Genomic DNA, 14,588 nt, shown 5'->3' with positions numbered 1-14,588 from the left:
CTGGAAGCAAGCTGGAGATAACGTCGCTTAGCAAACGTGTCTCTTCTCGGGAAATCCCACTGCAGATTAAAACTTACAGTCTGGCGGGGCGCGGTGGCTCACGCCTGTAATCCCAACACTTTGGGAGGCTGAGGCAGGTGGATCACCTGAGACCAACCTTACCAACGTGGTGAAACCCTGTGTCTACTAAAAATACAAAAGGCCGGGAGGCGAGCCCCGCGGGGAGCGGCGGCGGCGGCGGGCACACCCGCGTCGGACCTCGGAGGACTTTGCCAAAGCACTGCCGCCCGCCACGTGGGTGTGAACGATGGCGGATGCCAAGTATGCCCTCTGCCGATGGGAAAAGCGATGATGGCCTGCGAAGGTTTTGGCCGGAACCAAGACTTCAACAAAAAAAAAAAATAAGAGAAAAAAGGAATATTTTCTACATGTTCGAATCCCCTCCCTAGAGGAAAAAATTCAGGTGAAAAGCCCCAAAGTTGAGATCTTGAGAAGTCTCACATCGAGGCCATTGCCTCCTCGTTGGCCTCACAGAATGAGGTTCCCGCGGCACCCCTGGAAGAGCTGGCCTACAGGCGGTCGCTTCGCGTGGCTCTGGATGTGCTGAGCGAGGGGCTTGTGTGGAGTCGAGAAAGCTCCACGGACACGGGTAGAGCTGAGCGGTCTCCGAGAGGGAAGCCCCCGGAACCCGTCTCCTCGCCTCGCGATTCCAGCTCCTCGTCTCCTCCCGGCGGAGGCGTGGTGGGCAGTTCCGGACCTCACAGAAGGAGGGAATGCGTGCAGCAGAGCCCGTCAGGGCCGTTCACTTGTGAAAAGGACCCCAAGTGCAAAGTGGACCACAAGAAGGGACTCAGGAAAAGTGACAACCCTGGAGGCCTTTCGGTCCTCTCAGCTGGAGATGGTTCCCAGGATGGGAGCCAGTCGAGAATCCACCGCAAAAGTGGGACTCCCACAAGTAAGAGGGGAAGAAAGTCAGCACCGAAGTCCAGCCTGTGCCCCCGGGGGTCTTCCCTTTCAGAGAGTGGTGCGGAGGAAGACAGTGGGAGCGAGGCAGGCCGCTGGGCAGCTCCGTCCTCGCCCTGCGGGGTCAGAGAAGGCGATCCCTGTGCCCACGCCGAGGGACGCAACCCCGGTCTGCCGTCGGGCAGCCTCACTGTGCCCCTAGCCCTTGAGCCCTCAGCCTGCCCGGAGCGCGGCGAATGCCCTGCGAAGAAGAGGCCGCGCTTGGATGGCAGCCAGAAGCAGCCTGCCGTGCAGCTGGAGCCCAGGGCCGCCGGGGCTGCACCGTCCCCTGGGCCAGACGTGGGGCCCAGGGAGTCCCTGACCCTGAGAAGCACTACCAGTCCCCGCCCGCCTCCTCCCGCGCCCCTGTGGATGAAACCAGACGTCCTCGGCCGGATTCCCAGAAGCTGGAGGAAGATTGCCAGTCTTCCGAAGTGTCTGTGAGGTCGAATTCGATGCGTTCTATACTGGAGGAAGACGAGGAAGATGAGGAGCCACCAAGAATCCTTTTATACCACGAACCACGGTCGTTTGCAGTAGGAATGCTAGTCTGGCTTAAATACCAAAAATATCCCTTCTGGCCAGCAGTGGTCAAGAGTGTCCGGCGGAGAGGTAAGAAAGCGAGCGTGCTGTTCATCGAAGGGGACATGAACCCGAAGAGGAAAGGTATCACAGTGTCCCTTAGAAGATTAAAGCACTTTGATTGTAAGGACAGACACTTCTGAACCAAGCCAGGGAGGACTTCGGCCAGGCCACCGGCTGGTGTGTCTCCCTCATCACCGACCACAGGGTCCGGTTAGGCTGCGGGTCTTTTGCCGGCTCTTTCCTGGAATATTACGCAGCTGATATAAGCTATCCTGTCCGAAAATCCATCCGGCAGGACGTCCTGGGGACCAAGTTTCCTCAGCTGAGCAAGGGGAGCCCGGAGGAGCCGGCGCTGGGAAGCCCCCTGGGGCAGAGGCAGCCCTGCCGGAAAGTGCGCCCTGACCGCTCTCGGGCCGCCCGGGACCGGGCCAACCAGAAGCTGGTGGAGGCCAAGGGCGCAGAAAGCCACCTGCGGGCCACCCTGAAGAGCAGGAAGCCGTCGCGCGGGCTGCAGATCTTCCTGAGCTCCAGCCAGGACGTGACCTGCGTGGAGACCTACCTGGAGGACGAGGGACAGCTGGACCTGGTGGGGAAGTACCTGCAGGGCGTCTACCAGGAGGTGGGCGCCGAGAGGCTCCGGCGCACCAACGGCGACCGGATCCGCTTCATTCTGGACGAGCTTCTGCGCGAGGCCATCATCTGCGCGATCTCCCCAGGGGACGAGGTGGACTACAGGACGGCCGAGGAGAAGTACATCAAGGGGCCCTCGCTGAGCTACCGGGAAAAAGAATTATTTGACAATCGGCTCCTTGAAGAGCGGCGCCGGCGACGATGGAGCAGCGGGAGCCTGGTGGCGGGAGCGCCTCTGGTGTGCACGAGCGTTTCTGAAAATGCGGGACTCGGGGCGGGGGGTGGGGGGTGTGGAGCGCATTCGCTTTTGGAGCCGTCTGTGTTCTCCTGCGTGGCAGTCCTGATTTCCATACTTCCGGAGAATCCATTTCGTCAACACTGAAAGCCAGTTTTCTTTGGCATTTTCTTCACTGTAATTTTGGCCTTTTTGTCAAGTTACAGTTCCGGAAAGGTTTGGAAAGGACAGAAGCGTGTTCACTGTGCGTCCGAGCTTGTGGCTGGGTGGCAGTTTCGCCTGACGTGCATGTTGTGTCGCGTGTGTTGTGTCTCATAGTAAACGGAAGGCTTTCAGGTGAAAAAAAAAAAAAACTAAAAAATTAAAATAAAAACACGAAAAACTAGCTGGGCGTGGTGGTGCATGCCTGTAATCCCAGCTACTCAAGAGGCTGAGGTAGAAGAATTGCTTGAACCTGGGAGGCGGAGGTTACTGTGAGCGAAGATCGCACCACTGCACTCCAGCCTGGGCAACAAGAGCAAAACTCTGCCTAAAAAAAATGAATTAAAAATAGGCCGGGCACAGTGGCTTACACTTATAATCTCAGCACTTTGGGAGGCCGGGTGGGTGAATCAGAAGTTTAGGAATTCAAGACCAGCCTGGCCAAGAAAGTAAAACACAGTTCTACTAAAAATACAAAAAATAGCTGGGCCTGGTGGCAGGAGCCTGTAATCCCAGCTACTTGGGAGGCTGAGGCAGGAGAATTGCTTGAACCTGGGAGGTGGAGGTTGCAGTGAGCCGAGATCATGCCATTGCACTCCAGCCTGGGTAACAAGAGCAAAACTCCATCCCAAAAAAAAAAATAAAAAATAAAAAATTAAAAATAAGTAAACTTGCAGTCAGTGTCTGGAACTTAAGAACCCTCTAGGGGAACAGAGAAGGGAATAAAAAAGAGAAAATTAATAACAGAGGCTAGAAAATGGTTATACAAGAGACTTCCAGGAACAGCGTAAAGGAAAGACTGAAAAAACGAGAAGCAGCTCCTATAATTAGAAATAATTTCATTGTGAAATTTTCACCATGTAGGTTTCTTTTTGATATTTGGCAAAGAGAAACATGTTGTAGGCACACACCTGTAGTCCCAGTTACTCAGGAGGCTGAGGTGGGAGGATTGCTCAAGCCCAGGAGGTCAAGGCTACAGTGAGCCGTGACTGTGCCACTGTGCTCCAGCCTGGGTGACAGAGCCCCTCTCTGCCTCAAAACCACAAAACAAAACTAAAATGTTTGAATATATAGCATGGCAATAAAACGAAATACTTTTAAACCAAGCTATTCTGAAAATTCAGTGCAATCCTTGAAATTAATGTCTCTAGTAATTAATTATTTGGTTCTAAAAATCTTTTTTATTTTTGTTTGAGACCTTCCGTCTTGCTGTGCCTCCCAGGCTGGAGTGCAGTGGTAGCTCTTGGCTCACTGAAACCTCTGCCTCCCGGGCTCAAGCGATCCTCCCACCTTCGCTTCCCGAGTAGCCCGGACGACAGGCACATTCCAACACACCCAGCTAATTTTTTTAAATTTTTTTGCAACAACGGGGTTTCATCATGTTGCCCAGGCTGGTTTTAAACTCCTGAGCTCAAGCAATCCACCCACCTCAGCCTCCCAAAGTGCTGGAAGTAGAGGCGTCAGCCACCACGCCCTGCCTGGTTCTAAGAATCTCTAAAGGAATCTCCGATACTGTACACATTTGCAGTGGGTTTTTCTTGCTTATGATGAAACTCTTTTCAACTAAAAATGCAGCTGGACATGTTAGACTACATTGAACAATCATATTGAGAAAAGGCCTTTATTTCATTTCACCTTTCCTCTCCATAACACCATCCTATATTGTTGGCTATTTTTATAATCATTTTCTATGATTATTAAGTATCATTATGTATTAAATTACTACTGGTTTATATTTAATAACACATTTAATTCACTGGGACGTTCAAAAGTAAAGCAGGAGGCTGGACAACGACATTGTCCTGATCTGTCCCACAAAGGCCAAGATGTCTCGATGTCTCTGTCCCTGCCCACTAAATGCTGGCTGCTCCTCATCACTGTGACACCCAAACATGTCCCCACAAATTTCCAAAATGCCTTTTTTGGGAAAACTGCTTTATCTAATTCATCCAAGCTTCCACAGGAGATAGTGAGCACCTCTTCTGTACCAGGAAACTAATCTAGTTTGACTCCTCCTCATCCCGAAGTGCTGGGATAGCAGGGGTGAGCCACCGTGCCCAGCCAAAAGTGAAACTAAATTTTTAGAAAAAAATGTATGAGAATATTTAGCTAATGTCAGGTGGGGAGTCCTTTCCAAATCCAAAACTTAGAGATCACAAAGGAAACGATTTGACTACCACACAAGTTTTTAAAAGAAAATATTTGTTATAAATATTCTTTTTTTTTTTTTTTTTTTTTTTTTTGAGACGGAGTTTCACTCTTGTTACCCAGGCTGGAGTGCAATGGCGCCATCTCGGCTCACTGCAACCTCTGCCTCCTGGGTTCAGGCAATTCTCCTGCCTCAGGCTCCTGAGTAGCTGGGATGGCAGGCACGCGCCACCATGCCCAGCTAATGTTTTGCATTTTTAGTAGAGATGGGGTTTCACCATGTTGACCAGGATGTTCTCAAACTCTTGACCTTGTGATCCACCCACCTCAGCCTCCCAAAGTCCTAGAATTACAGGCTTGAGCCACCGCGCCCAGCCTGTTATAAATATTCTTTTTTTTTTTTTTTTTTTTTTGAGACGGAGTTTCGCTCTTGTTACCCAGGCTGGAGTGCAATGGCACAATCTCGGCTCACCGCAACCTCCGCCTCCTGGGTTCAGGCAATTCTCCTGCCTCAGCCTCCTGAGTAGCTGGGATTACAGGCACGTGCCACCATGCCCAGCTAATTTTTTGTATTTTTAGTAGAGACGGGGTTTCACCATGTTGACCAGGATGGTCTCAATCTCTTGACCTCGTGATCCACCCGCCTCGGCCTCCCAAAGTGCTGGGATTACAGGCTTGAGCCACCGCGCCCGGCTTATAAATATTCTTAAAACACCTTATAGAGAGAGGAATTTTACAAATTGATTTAAAGGAAAAGTACAATAATGTGACCGGGTGTGGTGGCTCATGCCTGTAATCCCAGCACTTTGGGAGGGTGAGTTGGGAGGGAGGCTCACTTGAGGTCAGGAGTTAGAGACCAGCCTAGGCAACGTAGCAAGACCTGTGAGAGCAAGCCCAGGAGATTAAGGCTGCAGTGAGCGCCGCTGCAGTCCAGCCTGGGTGACAGAGACCCTGCCTCAAAAAAACAAACAAAGAAAGTAATAGGCACAGTAATGCGCGTGTACTTAATGCCGTTAAACTCTATACTTGAAAAAAGAGGAAAAGAAAACTAAGACGCCAGCAGGAAAATAGGTCAGGGAGTAACAGCAGAAAACAGAAAATCCGCATGAGATGAATACAGTTCCATAAATACATGTCGCCTCATTAGTAACTTAAAGAATACAAACTTAAATTTTCTTTCTTTTTTTTTTGGAGATGGAGTCTCGCTCTGTCTCCCAGGCTGGAGTGCAGTGGCTCAGTCTCGGCTCACTGAAGCCTCAGCCTCCTGGGTTCAAGGAATTCTCCTGCCTCAGCTTCCTGAGTATCTGGAATTACAGGTGCACACCACCACGCCTGGCTAATTTTTGTATTTTTAGTAGAGACGGGTTTCACCATGTTGATCAGGTGGGTCTCAAACTCCTGACCTTGTGATCCTCCCACCTCAGCCTCCCAACCTGCTGGGATTACAGGCGTAAGCCACCGCACCCAGGCTAGTTTTCATTTTTAACTGATAAAATTAGCAAAAGAAATAATTTGAAATGATGATGCCCAAGTCATCACTTGAGTCTGGGAAGATAGAAATTCTCAGTGTTGGCTTAAGAGAGTAACTTGGTACAATCTTTCCACCACACAGTCAGGTAACGCAGTATATCCAGAGCCTTGAGGTGCTCTTTGACCCTTTGATCCAGTGATGAGCTCAGTTCTGGGAATCTCTACCAGTCAGAGCTCCTTCCATCACAAAGGCCAAAAGCTCATCTCACACTGGCATTGGCACAACCGAGAGCTTACCGGCTCACACGACAGGTCCCGCTCGATCCAGGGCTACAAATAGTGGCAGAGGGACTGTACCTCTCCCTTCCTGTTGCTCGGTTCTGCATGCCTCTGCTTGGCTTCATTTACATCAGTTCTCTCCACAGGCAGAAAGATGGCACTAAAGCCCTGGGGGGCACCATCCTCACCACAACTCTCCCAGAGAAAAAAGCACAGTTCTTTCACCCTGCCTAGCAATCCCAGCAAAAGGCTCTGGGTGGCCCGACTCTGGTCACCTTCTGTGAAAAGGAGAATTAGGTCACTCTGAGTAGCCAGCCTGAGTGGTATGAAGTCTGGAATATGTGCTGTGATTATCCTAGAATCATGGGGTAGGGAGGAGGACAGGAGAGCAAAGAACGACGTGGACAGATCCAGAGCAGCACTTTCGTAGAAGTCACCTGAGTCGGGATGCTCACCTCTAGTTTGTCCTGGTTTCAGGATAAGAGCCAATCAAAAATCATCTTACAGAATTTTCCTGAGTAGTCATACATACATCTGAAAATGTTTCCAAATTTCCAAAACCCCAAAATGATTCTTTGTGAGAGGTGACATTATGAATGGTTTTTATTTTCTCCTTCATGTTTTCAAGTATTTTTCATACTGTCTTCAAAAAGCATTTATCTTTTTAAGAATCAAAGATAATATATCTTCTAAAATGGAACTGAAAACTATGCCTATGACATGCCTATAATGCTGAAGGGAACTATTTTTAATAAAATATAGCCCTTTTCTACAATGCGCACATAGCATTGAAACAATGTGGGGAACAAGAAGACAAAATCAAATTCTTTTAAAGATCCATTCCTGACTCTGGGGACTTTATTCTGCTCTTGTGGCTTCTGGTTGGAGTGTTATTGTCCAGGACCCAGGGAATCACTTTCACGTCTTCTTTTATAATGGCAGCTTTTACCACCAGAACACATTCCTACACTGTGTTTTACAAATTCGCATTTGTGAAGTACACAATGGGTGATGAACAAAAAGTATTTATAGAGGCGAACAATAAATAGCTTCCCTATTTGCTAAGGGAGGGAGAATAATTGAGATCGTTTGTGTATTCGGCAGAAGTGTTACAATTTCCTGAAGAAACAGGACAAGAGGATTGGTTTAAACGTTTCATTAGGAGCCCAAGAGCTGCAAATGACAGCAGAATGCAAAAAACCCTCAGCTCAAGAGTTGGCACAGGCTTCTCAGTACCTTCAGTTTCTCTCCTGTTCCTTTCATAACCCAAATAGGTAGGCTGTGACTTCAGGTGGTACAGATGCAAATTTTTGAATACTTGTAATTCAGAATTCATTGAAAAAGCAGGGAATTTTGGAACCAGATCCCGATATTCAGAACTTGATGAGTCAAGAAGGTGATTCCCTCAAGGGGCTCTTCTCTGCCTGGACTGCCCCAAGACCCTAGGTTCTTCTAAGCAGGTAAATTCCTATTTACCTTTCAGTCCTGATAGTTTTTCAAATATAAAGCTCACCCATCAGACAGTTTTCACCAGGTTATGTTGCAGTAACAACAACAAAAACTCAAATCCAATGACTTCCAGCAATAAAAGTTGATTTCTTTATTATGTTACTGTAGTTCTCCCTTACCTGCAGTTTCGTTTTCCACAGTTTCACTTACCTGCAGTCAACCGCAGTCCAGAAATATGAAAATAAAAATATCAACCTTAATTTCTAAGTTTTCAATTTTGTGCCCTTCTGAGTGGCATGATGAAAACTCTTAGTAGCCATCTGGGTTATCAGATCAACTGTTGTGATATCACAATGCTTGTGTTTATAGCATATATTTAAAAATATATAAATAGGAATATCAAAGTGAAGATAAATATTTGTATTTTAATGTAATTAAGGACACTGGGATCATACTATTTTACTAAGAGAGAAGAAAACTCGATTGTTTCCAATTTAATTCCAAAATAAATAAATAAATAAATAAATTCAAACAGCATATTCTTACCACCAAGTTTAAGAGTTTATGCCCTTATTAAAATAAATAAATAATTTTTTTTAAAAAACACAGTATACATTTTCCCCTCCCTAATTAAGAAACTCAGCACTGTAGAAGACAGAAAGATGAGTAAAGAATCATTATCCTCAATAAGCATTAAAAAAAGAAATAAGTAACTTAAAAGACAGTAAACTAAACACACCATAACAATTAAAACCTTATCCAGATTCAGAAGACAGAAATCACAGTAAGTGGAAAGAAAGCATCAGATGCTTTGTAAAGAAAATAACCAGCCGGGTGTGGTGGCTCACACCTGTAATCCCAGCACTTTGGGAGGTTGAGGCAGGCAGATCACCTGAGGTCAGGAGTTCAAGGCCAGTCTGACCAACATGGAGAAATCTCATCTCTACTAAAAATACAAAAAAAAAAAAATAGCTTAGTGTGGTGGCACGTGCCTGTAATCCCAGCTACTCGGGAGGCTGAGGCAGGAGAATCGCTTGAACCCAGGAGGCAGAGGTTGCGGTGAGCCGAGATTATGCCATCGCACCCCAGCCTGGGTAAAAAGAGTGAAACTCCATCTCAAAAGAAAAGAAAAGAGGGCGGGCGCGGTGGCTCAAGCCTGTAATCCCAGCACTTTGGGAGGCCGAGGCGGGTGGATCACGAGGTCGAGAGATCGAGACCATCCTGGTCAACATGGTGAAACCCCGTCTCCACTAAAAATACAAAACATTAGCTGGGCATGGTGGCACGTGCCTGTAATCCCAGCTACTCAGGAGGCTGAGGCAGGAGAATTGCCTGAACCCAGGAGGCGGAGGTTGCGGTGAGCTGAGATCGCGCCATTGCACTCCAGCCTGGGTAACAAGAGCGAAACTCCGTCTCAAAAAAAAAAAAAAGAAAAGAAAAGAAAAGAACCAATACTCAAGCAGAGCCACTTAGAAGAAACTTCAGCAGACGTTCTTCGCAGAGAGTCGCCGCGGTCTCCTGCTTCAACAGTGCTTGGAGGGAACCCGGCGCTCGTCCCCCACCCCGGCCGGCCGCCCACAGCCAGCCCTCGGTCACCTCCACACCGCGTCCTCGGACCGCCCCAAGGCCCCCGCCGCCTCTCCTTAGCAGCCGCCATGACGACCGCATCACCTTCGCAGGTGCGCCAGAACTACCGCCAGGATTCAGAGGCCGCCATCTACCGCCAGATCAACCTGGAGCTCTACGCCTCGTCTGTTTACCTGTCCCTGTCTTACTACTTTGACCGCGATGATGTGGCTTTGAAGAACTTTGCCAAGTACTTGCTTCACCAATCTCATGAGGAGAGGGAACATGCCGAGAAACTGATGAAGCTGCAGAACCAACGAGGTGGCCGCATCTTCCTTCAGGATATCAAGAAACCAGACCATGATGACTGGGAGAGCGGGCTGAATGCGATGGAGTGTGCATTACATTTGGGAAAAAATGTGAATCAGTCACTACTGGAACTGCGCAAACTGGCCACCGACAAAAATGACCCCCATTTGCGTGACTTCATCGAGACACATTACCTGAATGAGCAGGTGAAATCTATCAAAGAATTGGGTGACCACGTGACCAACTTGCTCAAGATGGGAGCACCCCAGTCTGGCTTGGCAGAATATCTCTTTGACAAGCACACCCTGGGAGACAGTGATAATGAAAGCTAAGCCTTAGGCTAATTTCCCCATAGCCACAGGGTGACTTCCCTGGTCACCAAGGCAGTGCATGCATATTGGGGTTTCCTTTACCTTTTCTATAAGTTGTACTGAAACATCCACTTAAGTTCTTTATACCATTCCTTCAAATAAAGAAATTTGGTACAAAAAAAAAAAAAAAAGAAAAGAAGAAGAAGAAACTTCAGCAGATGGATACAGAGTAGATGCATTTTGCACTATTTAAACATAAAGCTCAGGATTTAGAGGACCTTAAATGGTGCATTTTGGTGAGACTGTGGCATGCATCCTATGATGGAGCAGCAGAGAAAAAGTCTAGAAAGTAAATTGAGACCAAAGCACAAAGGGACTTGAATGTCAGTTTAAGAAATTTGGGTTTAACTCCGATGACAAAGCGCATACGTTAAACCTTTCTAGATGTTTGCTTTAACAATATTACACACCACTACCGTCAAGAATGTGACTTCAAGCATTGAGCAGACATTAAGAAATCATAATCCTGGATTGCCACTCAATTGCCTAGAAAAGCCTGTTAATTGTTCTGGGCTTTCTCTTCCTCATCTATTAAGTCCTGTTGCAGCAGACTTAGTGAGTCCTCATCATGTGTGTTCATCAGGAAAAATGAGAAACTTGCATGCCCATCAACGTTCCCTGCCTAACTCTTACTGTGAACAGTAAGACATGACTGTGAAAAAATTCATCAATTTGAAACTACCTGTAGGCAAAACCAGAAAGTATAGCTGGACGGAGGGAAAATGGGAGCTGGAATGCCAAGTTCTATGCAACCTGCTGTGTGACCTGATGTGAGCTGAGTCAGTGCAAAGCGCTTATGTTCCTAATGAGCCCAGTCTAAGACTGTCCATCAAACCCAAGCCTGAAAGGCTATATGTACCCATAGGGGGCAGCTCCTTTCTCAACAACACACCAAGGTATCATATTTGTAGCAGAGGCCCTTTTGCCCTTTTTCAGGTTTTAAACAGGGACCATGGTCCCATTTGAACGATGTTCCTTGTACATGTCTGCCTACTCTAGAAAAGGCTTTATTTATCCACAGAAGAGGCTCAGCAACTGTTTTTTGATTGATGGAACTGGAGGCCAGATCAGTGTTAATGAGAGGATCATTTTGATGAGAGTTATCAAAAAAAAACCTTCAACAGAAATAAAATGGAACTCCTAGCATCCTAATTTCATTTGTCCTGGGACCATTTTTCCTCACCCGTATACCACGCCAAGCCATCATTCTTTGCATAGTGAAAACATCAACGCCTTTTATATATTCATTTAAAGTAATTTATTCATTATGATAAAGTGCTTTTTTTATTGCTTAGTTAATAATAAACATGAATCACCAACAATGAGATAAGTATTCTCAAGAAACAGTCAAGATACACACTTGGTATTCAAGTACTTAGACATTTTTTAATTACCCAATAAAAATGTAAGATGTTTATTATTATTAATGTTCACAATCAGAAAGCTTGATTATGTTCTGTAAGCCAATAGCTCTTATTCTTCTAGATCCTAAAAGCAGGTGCCAGAGCAGAACTCACAGAAGCGCTTGTTCCCTTGGCATTCTGCATAGCTCAGCATAGGAGAATTGCTAGTGCAATAATATTCTGCTTTAAAGCTATAGATAAACAGCATGGCATGCAGTGCCATGCTGTAATCCTCTCCAGGGCATCTAGGAACGATCGACCTTCATTTTGTTTCATGAGATCCACGTTATTATCTGACTCGTAAAATGACTTCTCGCATTCGAAATAAATGAATCTTGTCTGTTCCCCTCAATAATATATACTGGTGTGGGTATAAACAGAGACAAGATTTGCTAAATTATTATTGATGGCTATGGGCAAAAGAGTCGCATTAGAAGGAGGCATATCCCAAGCTTCTACCACGATCAGGAGCTGATACTGTTTTACCTGTCAATATACCTGGTTTCTGTACTTCTGGTTGCCGGAGAGCTTCCAATGTATACCTGGGTGAGTTGTCAGACACCACTTCCTGAACTTCCAGCCGAGTGAAATACATGAATCCTGTTCATGCCGTGCAGCTGAAGCGCAGGAAGTTGAATCATTTCTTTCAAGCTTATTTCCCTTTGCTCTATTCTATTCCATGGACTGCTTCACCTCCTGAACAAGACAAGACAGCAGCAATTCCGAAGTTCTAGTTCCCAAAAGTAAGTAGCTGTGTAAGGGCATCCTCTAATGACCCCCCAGAATAGAAGTCACAGATCTGAAGAATCTGCTTCCAAGGATGCAGATTTACCCACCCTCCACGCCTGCCGGCTCTGTTGTAAGACCAATTCCACAGCAAAGGAAAACACTTAGAAATTGCTTAAAATGCTGAGTTCAGCCATTCTGAAAAGCAGTTTGGAGATTTCTCAAAGAACTTAAAATAGAGCTACCGTTCAACCCAGCAGTCGCATTTCTGAGTATATATCCAAAGGAAAAGAAATCATTCCACCAAAAAGACACATGCGCTTACATGTTCATCACGGCACAATTCACAACAGCAAAGACCTAGACGCTGCCCAATCCACCATAGTCCAGTGGTGGATTGGATAAAGAAAATGTACATATTGTGGCACATATACACCATGGAATACTATGCAGCCATAAAATATGATGAGTTTGTGTCCTTTGTAGGGACTTGGATGAATCTGAAAAACATCATTCTCAGCAGACTGACACAAGAACAGAAAACCAAACACCGCATGTTCTCACTCACAGGAGGGTGTTGAACAATGAGAACATGTGGACTCAGGGAGGGGAGCACCACACGCTGGGGGAATTTGTGGGGGGGGAGTAGGGAAAGGACATTGGGGGATGGGGAGGGTGAGGAGGGTGGGGAGGGATAACATGGGGAGAAATACTGGATATAGTATACACCTAAAGTAAAATTAAAAAAAAAAAGAAAATGTGCATATACACCATGAAATACTATGCAGCCATAAAAAAATAAAATCATGTCCTTGCAGCAACATGGATGGAGATGGAGGCCATTATCCTAAGGGAATTAACGTGGGAACAAAACGTCAAATGCCATGTGTTCTCCCCTCTAAGTGGGAGCTGAACATTGAATACACATGGACATAAAGATGGGAACAACAGCCGGGCGCGGTGGCTCAAGCCTGTAATCCCAGCACTTTGGGAGGCCGAGACGGGTGGATCACAAGGTCAAGAGATCGAGACCATCCTGGTCAACATGGTGAAACCCCGTCTCTACTAAAAATACAAAAAAATTAGCTGGGCGTGGTGGTGCGTGCCTGTAATCCCAGCTACTCAGGAGGCTGAGGCAGGAGAATTGCCTGAACCCAGGAGGCGGAGGTTGCGGTGAGCCGAGATCGCGCCATTGCACTCCAGCCTGGGTAACAAGAGTGAAACTCCGCCTCAAAAAAAAAAAAAGAAAGAAAGAAAAAGGATGGGAACAGCAGACACTGCAGACTGCTAGATGGGGGAGGGGCGGGAAGGGTATGGGTTGAAAAGCCACCTGCGGGCCCTACGCTCACTACCTGGATGAGACGATCCTCACCTCAGATCTCAGCATGACACAATATACCCATGGAACAAGCCTGCCCGTGTGCCCCCTGAATCTAATATAAAAGTTGAAATTATACAAATAAATAAAATCATCTTCAAAATAACAATATTAGAAATGTAATAATTTGACCACTAAATTAAAATTACTTGGTCAGAGGTACAGTATAAGGCATCTAAAACATTGGCTGTTTCTTGAGAATACTTAACGCTGGTGATTCATGTTTATTATTAACTAAGCAATAAAAAAAGTAAAAGCTTTTTTTTTTCTTGCTATAGAGTCTCACTCTGTCACCCAGGCTGGAGTACAGTGGTGCGACCTCAGCTCACTGCAACCTCTGCCTCCCAGATTCAAGCAGTTCTCCTGCCTCAGCCTACTGAGCAGCTGGGATTATAGGGGCACATCACCACACCTGGCTAACTTTTGTAGTTTTAGCAGAGACGGAGTTTCATCATGTTGGCCAGGCTGATCTTGAACTTCTGACCCCAGGTCATCCTCCTGCCTCAGCCTTCCAAAGTGCTGGGATTTCAGGGGTGAGCCACCGTGCCCAGACTAAAAGCATTTTATAATAATCTTTATATTTGCAAGATGAAGAGAAAACGTTAGGTGGTGTCCTTAGTTTGAGCTGTGATAGCAAATCCCACAGACTGAGCGGTTTGAACAAAAATGTATTTACCACATTCTGGAGGCCTGAAGTTTGAGATCAGCATGCCGGCACAGGTGAGTTCTTGGTGAAAGTACTCTTCCTGGTTTATATACAGCTGTCTTCTTCCCGCATCCTCACATGGAGGAAAGAGAAATCACCTCTCTCTGTCTCTTCTTATATGAATACTAAC

At 46.5% G+C, this 14,588-nt stretch overlaps 2 pseudogenes; both read left to right on the top strand.

Annotated features, from left to right (window-relative positions):
• The first annotated feature begins 307 nt into the window (after positions 1–307).
• On the top strand, positions 308–2,599 carry LOC101050814 (PWWP domain-containing DNA repair factor 3A pseudogene; annotated as a pseudogene).
• A 7,037-nt stretch (positions 2,600–9,636) lies between these two features.
• Positions 9,637–10,309, top strand: LOC101051133 (ferritin heavy chain pseudogene; annotated as a pseudogene).
• Positions 10,310–14,588: the final 4,279 nt, after the last annotated feature.

The sequence above is a fragment of the Saimiri boliviensis genome, chromosome 14 (genome assembly GCF_048565385.1).
Source record: "Saimiri boliviensis isolate mSaiBol1 chromosome 14, mSaiBol1.pri, whole genome shotgun sequence".
Taxonomy (NCBI): domain Eukaryota; kingdom Metazoa; phylum Chordata; class Mammalia; order Primates; family Cebidae; genus Saimiri; species Saimiri boliviensis.
The sequence above is the reverse complement of the archived record's forward strand: the minus strand, read 5'-3'. Positions and strand labels throughout refer to the sequence as shown.